Raw genomic sequence first — 8518 nt, 5'->3', positions numbered from 1 at the left:
CCAGGGTGCTGGCATGCGTTTAGGACGAATAGTTTTTAATGGCGCATTCTTATCAAAGCTCGTCAGAATATATTTGTTGAGAAGTTCTACCTTCATGTCGATATCATTATCATTTAGTAAGAGGTTCCAGTCACAGTTCGTAAGATCACGCAAAAACTTGTCAATGTCAAAGGAACTCATGTCTCTTATAGTAATTGTTCTCCTCGGTATGCGCTCAACAACAATGTTGTATTCAAGGTCAATAAGCTCATGCGAAGAAAGAAAGCACACATCAGTCTGACTAAATGACATCAGCTTGTCAACGTCGTCAATCAAGCATAAGTCAAGAAAGGTGGTGGAAGAACGAGTGTGATGCGTAGGATTATAAGGTACAAGATACAAATTGTACGCACTCAAATAAGAGCGGATCTGGTCGGAGTCAAAGGTATTCGAACACATGTCGGCGTTGAAGTCACCAAGAATCAAGCAGTGCTTATAATGGACCATTAAGTCAGAGAAGGCATAGAAGAAGTCAAGAGAGAGAGAGAGAGAGAGAGAGAAGCGCGCACTGAACAAAGCGCGCGCTCTGTGAAACACGCCGCCGGGATGCGCGAAACGAGACACACATCTGCGCTGCTGAATCGACGATGCCAATTTAAATTCCGCTGCGTTCGATGTATGTATGTATAAATAAAAAAAAAGTGCTCCGGTGCATTCCGGTGTGTAAACGCAATTGTAACAACGCGATATCATCTCGCAGCACATTTGCGACAAATCAATTAATTCGCGAGCCGGTTCCACGCAACAAGTGCAAAAACGGATACGTATAGAAATAAACGTGATGATTAAAAAAAAAAAAAAAAAAAAAAAAAAAAAAAAAAAAAAAAAAAAAAACTAAAACGAACATGTTTCGCGCGCGGTGTGATTTTTTGACATTTTGTCTTGCATTTTTTCGAACGACAAACGACATCTGCGCATTTAATTGTTCTGTAAAAGAAATGTAAAGTAAATCAACCGTATATAAACTACCACACACAATATATATATATATATATATATATATATATATATATATATATTCCATATAATGTAACTAGCAATTATGGATTATCGTTATTAATTCGAAATTGAGAAAATGAAGGACATATGTATAACAGATTGCTCTCTCTGTCAATTTCGAACGAGCGGCTTCTCGCGTGCGATATATCGCAAAAAACAATTGACGCCATTGTCGTTTTGTCCGAATGAACACGAACACATGGCGTTTATATTATATCTATCATATTTGCGCTCATAAAATCAGCGAACGTTTTACACGATCGACAATGTTTATTTAATCGAAGCCATATCACGTGTTTTGAGCGACTCTTAAACTCGCTGATTGATTAACGTGTGTTGTTCGGTTCTCTTCGCTCGCGCATCCAGCCTGCACAGCAGCCGATAGTTTTCACACGTTCCGATTTTTAATTTTTCACGTTCTTTCTCTCACATCGTTGTTAATAATAATAATACAATTGAATAATAAAATAATGAAAATTTTCCATTGATGTGTTAATTTCGAAATTTAAACGATACAATTATTGAAAGTTACCAGACCGTTTTATTTGTTCGAAACATAAAGCAATTGTTTAAAATATTTGAATTGTTAGTTTTCACGTTCTTTCTCTCACATCGTTGCTAATAATAATAATACAATTGACTAATAAAATAATAAAAATTTTCCATTGATGTGTTAATTTCGAAATTTAAACGGTACAATTATTGAAAGTTACCAGACCGTTTTATTTGTTCGAGAGATAAAGCGATTGTCCAAAATATTTGAATTTGGTAATCAACAGTCGCGCAACGCGATACACGTATCGTCGTATCGAATTTCGTGAGTGTTCTTCTTTAAGGTGTCGCATTGCTCTTCTCCTTCAAGTTTCTTTCGCGATCTTTTCTCGTGAAGTTTCTTCATACTTTCTGTAAATTAACACGACGCAAAGAGAAAGAACATTCGCAAACAGTTCGCGCTTTTCGAAAAAGTTACGACCGTGATTAATCTTAAAGAGAAACTCAATTCAATTACCAGTTCTCTTTAAAAAAAAAAAAAAAAAAAAATTACTTAATTTAATCTAATAAAATTATACAAGATTTATCGTTAATTTCTTTCGCAAGCCTGGGGTCCTGGGATTCCCCCGGAACCTAATACGTTGCAAGCCGTTGAAAGAATATTTATCCGCACTTGTGATATAAACGGAGTTGTATTACACGTACGCGGAAAGAATAAGAATCATATTTTTTTTTTGCTTTGCATTCTATAATTTTCCTTGTATTTTTCATTAGAAATCTTTCTCACGAACGAATCTCGTGACGAAATCGTAAGAGGAAAAGACTTGGGAATTTCAAGCAGATGTTGTTTTTGTTGTAGCATTGTATATATAGTCGATCTTTCGCAACACATGAATTTTCCCACTTTACTATTACCAATTCGACATAAATGCACAAATTTCCAGGAAATTTTCCACGTTCAGATCTGAAATGTGGAAAAACGAAGTTTTCACAAAAGAACGCTATTTGTTTAGCGTTTGCGGTGTTATCTAAGTTCACTTAATTTCTGTGAGTCGCAAAATTTCTCTCTTCAAAGATAAATGCATTGTGCATGTTTGCGCGCTTAGCTAAATTGTTGTAATAAATCACATCGCGCGATATTCAAGATAACGCGAAATGCGGTTGCGTCGCGTTGCGCATACTTGCGAAAAAGAATGATTAATGACTGGGAGAAATCGCAATTCTCCCCCGCGCGCGCGCGCGTCTCGAATTCCGGCGCGCGGAATATGGTTTCTGGTTGAAAACTTGAGTTCATGACAACCAATTCGGTTTGATCGTTTTCCGGAACGCGACATTGAACGTGCTTTACTGAAAAAAAAAAAAAAAAAAATGTCATATAATAAAATTCGCTTTAGACGAATTTTTACGTTAAACAAATTTTGTTGAATTTCGCTTTCCGTTTGTTTGTCGTAATAGATGTAAAAAAAAACGCTTCTTTGCTATTGCGCTTCATTAGCAATTTCGATTCAAGTCAATTATGCATTCGTCGTCGCGAGAGTCACCGCAAATTGACATCTTGCGTGGAATCTTTCATCGTACGTGTGACGCACGGTTAGTTGTAAAACGCGCGCGTCGATTCTTACCTCCCGCGCGTGAAACCTACCTACCTACCTCACCTCTTCAAAGCGATCTCTATCAATCTTCTTTCCTTATCTCATGCGGTTTCCGCGACTATAAAAGACAGATGTTTTCGGACGATCGCTTTAGTTCAATCCGTGACCGCGGATAATCGCACACGCGACGAGATATACGCGCTGTTTTTGTTGAGAAATAGTGTTTGTTTACGTGAACTGTAATCAAAAGACAATTATTACCACGACATATCGTAGCAACGTATCGTACAACGTCGAGTGACAGTGCATATGCGTATTTCGTTTTTTTTTATTCGTGCACAGACGTCTCACGTGCGTTCTCACAGAACACCTATATAAATAAATAAATATAACAGTGCCAGTGTCGTGCAGGAGGAATACTTATGACGGGGTCTAGCCGACATCACACGTCAAGCACATTAAATATATACGGATTATTGATTTTCAGCGGCAGTAGAGAAAACGTGAGTGCTCTCTCTCTCTCTCTCTCTCTCTCTCTCTCTCTCTCTCTCTCTCTCTCTCTCTCTCTCTCACACACATTTTCTCTGAAACGGACTGGCTTCGGAGGAGTTGGCGGAACCGCTTATAAGACGCGTTAAAAGGAAGAGTCGCGGTCGAGTGTGCTCTCTCTCTCTCTCTCTCTCTTTCNTCTCTCTCTCTCTCTCTCTCTCTCTCTCTCCCTCTCTCTCTTTCTCTTTCTCTCTCTCTTCTCTCTCTCTTTCTCTTTCTCTCTCTCTCCCTCTCTCTCTCCCTCTCCTTTATTATTCTACTTGTTTTTGTTACTTTGTTATAATTTAACCGATTTTCTTGTTTTATTACCTTTACTTTTGTTAAATTTATTTTTTTTTTCGGATACTTGTCAACATCTGTTAATTTTGTTATTTTGTTATTATATTTTCTTTTTTCTTTTTTCTATGTATTATATTATAATTACGTTCTTTTCTTTTACTATGTTTTCTGTTTATGAAATATTAATTGTACTTAGCGCTTGAGGAGAATTATTCCCAGAGCGCAATACAAATAAAGCAAAATCAATCAATCAATCAATCTCTTTCTCCTCTCTCTCTTTCTCTCTCTCTCTCTCTCTCTCACCTTCTCTCTCTCTCCTCTCTCTCTTTTTCTCTCTCTCTTTCTCTTTCTCTCCCTCTCTCTCCCTCTCTCTCTCTCCTCTCTCTCTTTCTCTTTCTCTCTCCCTCTCTTTCTCTCTGTTCTTGCTGCGAGATATTCCCGAAAGATATTTGCGTTGATTAGATCGCGGTCAGATGGCGAATCGCGACAACTCGAAATATTTTATAGGATATCAGAGAGGAAATCGAGATTTCGTTCGGAATATCGTTCGCGTAGTGCGGTTATAAATGCGGATCGTCTTCCGAACGGATCGGACGGGATTGCTGACGGGAATCGTTTATATGTCGACCGAATCGTGCGATCAAATCCTCCGTCATTATGCTTGTCTCTGAGCGATTGTGCGAGTTTACACACGAGATTGATTTCGACGTAAACGCGCAACTGGAATAACTAATGTGATTCTAGAAAAACAATTCTTTCTCGTTTTCCTTTCTACGTAATACAAAACTCAATATTATTTAGTAAACGGACTCTAATTAAAAACAAAACAAAAAAAACCACCATTAATTAGACCGTAACATTTGATTAAGTTTCACGGAAAAAACGAAGCATAAAGGAATTGAATATCAAGGAAATATCCGTAGCATTTGAGACATTTCTCGTGCGCGCGCGCGCGCGCGCGTCATACGATTCCCTCCTATAATTACACGGAGGGCATCGTGTTATGGCAAGCAAACAAACGAGACCACGCGCGTAATAGGAGTAGATGCAATAGGAAATCGAGAGCAGCATCAAAGTCCAACGCTCGCCTACGGGATGTAATCTGTAGCCACGTTAAATCAGTTACCTTTGATATCCCCTCGTGTGCGCGTGCGCGCGCGCGCGCGCTTGCGTTCGTCTCGTATGCGTACGTAAATTGTGTTCAACTGCATGTGCTTTGAATAAAGGTGGATAGAGCTACATTAACGAGAGCTGTCGATATCAAGCGCTTTCCCGTCGATTCCGCGCCGCGAGCGCGATCCGCGCTATTATTAAGATTGTTTATGATCGTTCATTTGTGTCTTTGTCCGAGACATTCTCGTTAAACTGTGTGTGTACGCTTTCGCAACTATACTTGAAAACGAGTCGAGAGAAGGCGTTTCCATCCTCTTCTCCCGATTAAGTCCGGACCGGATAGATTTATTTTTATCGCGCCGCTTCTGCGAAGAAACGAAGTGATCTTTTAACCATTGCTGCCAAGTTTCTCGACGAAGTTTTCGATTAAATCTAGCCGCTTCGCGCGCAACGTGTTCGCGTCGTTCGTTTTTTTTTGTTTGTTTTTTTTTTGGTATGAATAAGTCGCGAAAAGAAAGAACGTCCAGCTGGCGCCCAAAAATAAAAAACTCGTCTATCTGACGTACAGTGTCCTTGCAAAATAACAATTTGAAAAGAGAAGATCGAAATAATAACATCTGGCAGAAGCGCTTTTTATAACGTATTTTGCGACGTCACTACCCGAGTCGAAATTTAGCGTCTACATTGAACTTCAATTCTTCTTTTTTTATGTAGGAGTAAGAGAGAAAGTAGATCCTACTTTGACGCTGCCATACGTCCGAAATTTCTTTTTTTCCTGCTAAAGTTTTAAAGTAGGTAATAATGAATTTTGGCTATTGAAGCAGTAATAATTAATAGTATAATAATTAATAGTATAATAGCATTTGTTATAATAGCAATTGTTAATAAACGGATTTTAATATATACACTCCAACAACAGTGTTACTGCTTCAATAGCCAAAATTCATTATTATTTAAAAATTTTTGAAGCTCCATATAATCATCATTACATTTTAAAGTAGGGTCCAATTCTCAGATCAGACTGCGCATTGCAGGCTCTGATAGGCTCAAAGTAGGCTCTGATAGGCTTAAAGTAGGAGTAAGAAAAAAAGTAGATGCTACTTTGACGCTGCTATATGTCCGGAATTTCCTTTTTTCAAAAATTGAAGTTCAATGTAGACGCTAAATTTCGACTCGGGTACGTCAAGCCTATGAAGAGACTTAAAGAGTTCCCGAGTCAAAATTTAGCGTCTACATTGAACCTCAATTCCTCTTTTTTTATGTAAGAGTAAGAGAGAAAGTAGATCCTACTTTGACGCTGCCATACGTCCGAAATTTCCTTTTTTTCTGCTAAAGTTTTAAAGTAGGATTTAATTCTCAGATCGGACTGCGCATTGCAGGCTCTGATAAGCTCAAAATAGGTTCTGATAGGCTCAAAGTGGGAGTAAGAAAAAAAGTAGATGCTACTTTGACGCTGCTATATGTCCGAAATTTCCTTTTTTCAAAAATTGAGGTTCAATGTAGACGCTAAATTTCGACTCGGGTTACCAAGAGACTTCTCGACTTTGATCCGTTACAAAAGATGCGCATTGAGAGAAAGAGAGACAGAGAGATATCTGCATTTTTTTCGCTCGATTTCTCTCAAATACGTTTCGGAAACGAGAGAAGAGTGCATTGGCACGCGGTATGTCAAATATTTATTCGCCGGTACGGCAAATAAAAATAGCAGAATCATCGATTGCACGCGTGTGCTCGCAGCCTTGTATTGTACGACAAGCGTTATCGAAAAAGCGCCGATTTCAACATTCGATAAATAAATTTTGTCATTTGATGATAGGATATCTGAACGAGACCGGTTTGTATACGTCGCGATTGACACGCGAATATTTGCGATCGAATAAGAAAGATGAAATACCGTCGCTTTGAAATTTGAGATTCCAATCGAAATTTCCGCGGTATACTTTTGCGAGCAAACTACTAAACCTCTTAATATATTTTGTTTTTAATTGTATAACGCAAAAAAGTTTTAGTAAGAATATAAATAAATAATAAAAAAAAAATATATAAAAAAATTATTGTCTCATGTAAAATGTAGAAAAAAAAGCTCAGCTTGATTGATTTGTTAAATAGAGAAGAGTGACTAATTTATTGTATATACTTGGTGTTGTAGTTTTTAATTTTGTGCAATCAGATGTTTTCTCTGATAATTGCATCAATCGAGTCGCACACATTCAGATCGTAATCTTTATTAACTGTGATCTTACGCAAAGAGTCACGATAACAGCTGATACCGACAGCTCGGGAACGCGCAATTGTCTTTTTTTTTAAAAAAAAATTGATAGTATGTCGTTTCGAGCACTCGTCGTCTCAATTAAGCAACTGGTGATGTGTTTCGTCATATCGACTTGAAAAAAAAAATATATATATATATATGTTCTCGTAAAAGTTTATTTTTATATCACATCTTTGATGTTTTAACGCGTAACATTTTTTTATGTTAAAAATTTATTTTTAACTCGAAACATTACACGCCAAGCAACTCCGTCTCTATTTTCTCGCTATTACCGTAATGTCTTTGGCGAAGCAGATTTCCCGAAATTACCAGAGAAAACTCAATGTCCGATGTCCTATAAAGATAACGTTCAGACTAATGGTGTGAAACGGAGAAGATTCCTGCGGAATATACGTCTGTTTCACGTTGATTCTTGTAACAGTATTAAACTGGAAACTCTCGTAACGGGATTGGACGGTCGACAAGTCAAGGATACTTAGTTGCGAGTGTCGGGTCGAGGATTTTGAGCTTTGTTGCTCGACGAGACGCGCCGCGTTCTAAATCCTCTTCGTTAAAGCACAAGCACTTTAATTTCAATATATTACGATAGTTCTGTCGCATCTCTCATTATTAGAAGTGATAAAAAAATTTTCTAAGATAATAATAAAATCTTTCTCAAGAGATGCTCAGAGATAGGGTAAATGGGGGTTTTATGGCCATACTCGCGGAAAAGATAACCATAGACTGTAATTTCGCCAATAATTGTTTAATAGTCCATTTTTGTAGCTATTCTTAAAGATAATCAGTATTTACAGTAGTTTATGTGTGATCACTATTTAAAATAACTATTTAAATAATATTGTGAAAATTATAATATTTTTACTTTTGATTGTCTGCAAAGTTTTACGTATGTCCACTAAAAGCTGCTGTAATGTCGAATAAATTACAATTAAACTGCCGTAATCAATATTACATACATAATAAAGGTACATAAATTGTAATGTAACCAATAATTTGTGTGTGTGTGTATTTTCATTTTCATTATTTACTTATAAATACTATGTTATCTTTTCCTTACACTTCGGGAAAGATGGCCCATTTTTTTAAAAAAGTTATAATTCTATATAAATATATATATATATATATATAATATATATTAATATATTAATTATATATATAATTTTTATATATAGAAAATTTTCCA

General features: G+C 36.9%; 1 protein-coding gene across 9 annotated transcripts in view; it reads left to right on the top strand.

The window, feature by feature from the left end:
* LOC109858738 (multidrug resistance protein homolog 49) overlaps nucleotides 1–8518 on the top strand; it is an 82352-nt gene that overhangs the window by 29635 nt on the left and 44199 nt on the right. For 2 of the 9 annotated variants that reach the window (XM_020436283.1, XM_020436280.1), the window contains exon 1: nucleotides 3291–3625. The exons of the other annotated variants lie outside the window; for them this stretch is intronic. The gene's annotated coding sequence lies outside the window, so the exon portion shown is untranslated. Of the gene's footprint in view, nucleotides 1–3290; nucleotides 3626–8518 lie in introns of those variants that run through there. 9 annotated transcript variants of the gene reach the window in all.

This window comes from Pseudomyrmex gracilis, unplaced genomic scaffold (genome assembly GCF_002006095.1).
Source record: "Pseudomyrmex gracilis isolate BER0280 unplaced genomic scaffold, ASM200609v1 scaffold_221, whole genome shotgun sequence".
In the NCBI taxonomy this organism is placed as follows: domain Eukaryota; kingdom Metazoa; phylum Arthropoda; class Insecta; order Hymenoptera; family Formicidae; genus Pseudomyrmex; species Pseudomyrmex gracilis.
The sequence above is the reverse complement of the archived record's forward strand: the minus strand, read 5'-3'. Positions and strand labels throughout refer to the sequence as shown.